Source organism: Apodemus sylvaticus, chromosome 2, assembly GCF_947179515.1.
Source record: "Apodemus sylvaticus chromosome 2, mApoSyl1.1, whole genome shotgun sequence".
Classification (NCBI taxonomy): Eukaryota; Metazoa; Chordata; class Mammalia; order Rodentia; family Muridae; genus Apodemus; species Apodemus sylvaticus.
Genome location: NC_067473.1, coordinates 98,696,835 through 98,701,012, shown reverse-complemented (window position 1 = coordinate 98,701,012; position 4,178 = coordinate 98,696,835). Strand labels below are relative to the sequence as shown.

At 39.1% G+C, this 4,178-nt stretch overlaps 1 pseudogene; it reads left to right on the top strand.

Annotated features, from left to right (window-relative positions):
• Positions 1–1,981: 1,981 nt before the first annotated feature.
• Positions 1,982–2,603, top strand: LOC127678013 (rRNA-processing protein FCF1 homolog; annotated as a pseudogene).
• Positions 2,604–4,178: the final 1,575 nt, after the last annotated feature.

Sequence of the window (4,178 nt, the reverse complement as noted above, 5' to 3'; positions counted from 1 at the left end):
AAAAGACAGTAATTCAATTACTTTTGTCAAAAAAATTTGCAGCTGTCATGAAGGAGATTTATTTATTCCTCTGCCTCCTAGTCCTGTACTCTATTCCCACCCTCTGTGTTTCTATGGATTGTGTTGGGGCCTGCTTCTTTTAACATAACTGTAGTCATTTTGCATTCAGTCTACATTTTGTTCATAAGATGAAATAATATTTAGGTTCTCAGACTCAACTTCCTAGAAGTAATTATCTACTGGTGACACTGAGGAAAGTTATTGATAAGCCAAAAAGTTATGGATCCTGCTGTTATGTTAATGTTCTGAAATTTTCCTCTTCACCCCCATTGACCACCACCCCTTACCTTACTCAGCACCAATCAGCTAACAAGTTAGGTGATAAAACTTTGTCTAGTAAGCCAAAATGTAAAATTGCTCTCTTTCTTGCCTTTTAACCTCTTTTTTTTCTTGTTGGTAGCAATCTCTTTTTTATTAGATATTTTCTTTATTTACATTTCAATTATTAGCCTCTTTCCTCACTTCCCCTCCACAAACTCCTATTCTATCCCCTGTACCCTCTTCAATAACCCACTCACTCCTGCTTCCCTGTCCTAGCATTCCCCTACACTAGGCCATCGAGCCTTCATAAGATCAATGGCCTCTCCTTCCATTGTCATCTAATAAGGCCATCATTCACCTACATATTTGTTTGGAGCCTTTTAAACTTTTGATCTGTTTTTTTTTCCTATAAAAAGCCTGCCCTGAGAAATGTTTGATGTCATAGTTTCAGACTCAGTTCTGTACTATGTCCCTTCTCTGACCACTATTAAGGCCATTCAATTCAATAAACTCTTCTCAGTATTTGTATGCTTGGTCTAGACATTCCTGAACCCTAACAGATTGTACTTTGCTTATCATTGACTTCACAACTCATACCCACATATAAACGATTATATTCATCTTTCTCAGTTCAGGATTCCTCATTCAGGAAGGTTTTTCTATTGTTTCCTTGCAAATATCATGTTGTTGCACATATCATGCATGCATATGTGTTCTTTATCCATTCTTCTGTTGCAGAAGATCTAGGTTGTTTCTATTTCTGCTAGTATAAACAGAGCAGCAGTGAACATGGCTGATCAAGTGTCTCTGTGGTACGTTGAAGTTATCTTTGGATATCTGCCCAAGAGTGGTGTAGCTGGATGTTGAGGTAGATTTCTTTCTGAGCATCCACCCCAGTGTTTTCCATAGTTGCTGGATGAACTTTCATTTCCAGTAGGAGTGTATGAGTGTTCCTTTTACTCCACATTCTTTCAAGATTGAGCTGTCACTTGTTTTATTGATCTTTGCCATCAGATCCTACTAGAAGTTACTTGAATCTGTTTCTATTTAGGGTGTGAATATACCCTTAGTACACATCTTTAATCCCTTTGTCAGTAATACAGACACACTTTTACTATGCACGTTTATTCCCAAACAAGGAAGGTAACATTAGTTTGTAGAAAGAAGGACCCATATTTGAAAGTGATGTTTGAGTGGCAGAAAAAGTGATGAATCAGAAAGATTTGATAGAAGAGAATATGCCCAACTCTCATGAAAAGAGAGAGGAAAGAGAAGCTTCACAAGAGACAGATAGTACAGGAAGAAGAGAGTACAATACAGAAATACAGTAGAGTTCATGGAGAGCAGTAGAGTTGAGAGGGAGAGCAGAACATCACAGAGAGGGAGAAAGATGCAGTTTTACTGAGAGAGTCTTACAGAGACAGATTGAAGAGAGAACAAGCTAGACATAGGTAAAGACATTATGAGGAAGAGATAGAGATGGAGTCAGAAGGTTAGGAAAGATAACTAGAGTTAGTTTGAAGCCTGTCAGAGCATTGAGAGGATGAGAGAAAGCCAGAGTAAATAAGTCATCTGGAAGAGGAGTTTGAGCCAGAACAGCTGAGCTGAAACAGTAATCTTGGTTGAGCAATTTCAGAAGAAACAGCAGTGCAGTGTCAACATGGAGAAGCAGAAGAAAACAAGGAAATATGCGACTATGAAGTGAATGCTTAGTCTAAGAGATGAGTGACACACAAAAAAAAAGGATATGTTAAAGCCTAAGAAGAAAGAGAAGAAATATCCAAGCACTCTGGAGGAAAGAGAAGTGCCCCCCGAATCTTTCCTGCTTGTTCTTGCAGTATAATACACAGCTGGGTCCAACTTACCATGTACTAGTTGATACCAACTTCACCAACTTTTCCATTAAAGGCAAAATGGACATAGTGCAGTCCATGACGGACTGTCTGTATGCCAATTGTATTCCTTGTATAACTGATTGTGTAATGGTTGAAATTGAGAAATTGGGATAGAAGTATTGTATGGCACTAAGAATGCGCAAACAAAGGAACCTATACTGATGACTCCTGGGTACAGAGAGTAGCTTAGTACAGTGTTACACTGTGGCCTTAACTTTTCATGACCTCAAATGAACAATCTGGAACATCTCTGGCGTTCTTATCATGTACATTTCTAACCACAGTTACAACATTGAACAGATACCAGATGATTACCTTGCTTCTAATTCTCACTCCACAGACTCTGCCTGCTATTCTTGGACCAGCTCTCTCTCATCAGTTAATTAAGTGCACTTTGTTATAAAAAAGAAACAGTTAGCTTGAATTCAGAAAGGATAAGAAAAGGTGAGCTTATTCAGCAGAGAGTCTCAGAGGCTGAAAACATTCTAGGCCTAGATTAGATTGGCTAGAATCTTTCAGGACTAGTCTTAGGTTAGCTAGTGAAGGTAGTAAGCCTCCCAGACAGCAATTACAACAGGAGAATAAGTTACATTTACATTAATGTTATTTCGTTTTCACATAACACGACTTGAACTTGTTATGATCTAGTTCCAATATTAAGACTTAGAGGACTCAACTGAGAAATATCTAACGGATGAGAAGCACCTAAAGAAATGTTCAACATTCTTAGTCATCAGAGAAATGCAAATCAAAACAACCCTTAGATTCCACCTAACACCAGTCAGAATGGCTAAGATCCAAATCTCAGGTGACATCAGTTGCTGGCAAGGATGTGGAGAAAGAGGAACACTTCTAAATTGCTCATGGGATAGTAAGCTGATAAAAGCACTCTGGAAATCAGTTTGGCATTTCCTCAGAAAATTGGACAAAGCCCTACTTAAGGACTCAGCTGGGCATATACCCAGAAAATGCTCCAACATGTAATAAGGGCACATGCTCCACTATTTGTAAGCTCTATTTGTATGTTCATGGGCATCTCTTACTTTAGGCTAGGGAAGTTTTCTTCTATAATTTTGTTGACACATTTACTGGTCTTTTAAGCTAAAAATCGTTGCTCTCTTGTATACCTATAATCCTTAGGTTTAGTCTTCTTATTGTGTTATGGATTTCCTGGATGTTTGGGGTTATGAGCTTTTTGTTGGAAATCAGTTTGGTGGTTCCTCAGAAAATTGGGCATAATACTATCAGAGGACCCTGCTATACAACTCCTGGGAATAGACCTAGAGGAGTCTTGAGCATGTAATAAGGACACATGCTCCACTATGTTCACAGCAGCCATATTTATAATAGCCAGAAGCTGGAAAGAACCCAGATGTCCCTCAACAGAGGAATGGATACAGAAAATGTGGCATATTTTTACAATGGAATGCTACTCAGCTATTAAAAAAATGAATTCATGAAATTCTTAGGCAAATGGGTGGAACTGGAAAATATCATCCTGAGTGAGGTAACCCAATCTCAAAAGAATACACATGACACACACTCACTGAAAAGTTGATATTAGCCCAGAAGCTTATAATACCCAAGACACAATTCACAAATCAAATTAAACTCAAGAAGAAAGAACAACAAAGTATGGATACTCTGGTCTTTCTTAGAAGGGGGAACAAAATACCCACAGAAGGAGATATAAGCAAAGTGTGGAGCAGAGTCTGAGGGAAAGACCATCCAGAGACTGCCCCACCTAGGGATCCATCCTATATACAGCTACAAAACCCAGACACTTTTGTAGATGCCCACAAGTGTTTGCTGACAACAGCCAGATATAGCTGTCACCTCGGAAGCTCTGCTAGTGAATGAAAAAATACAGAGGGGATCACTCCCAGCCAGCCACTGAACTGAACACAGGGTCCTCAATGGAGGAGCTAGAGAAAGGACCCAAGGAGCTGAAGGGGTTTGAAG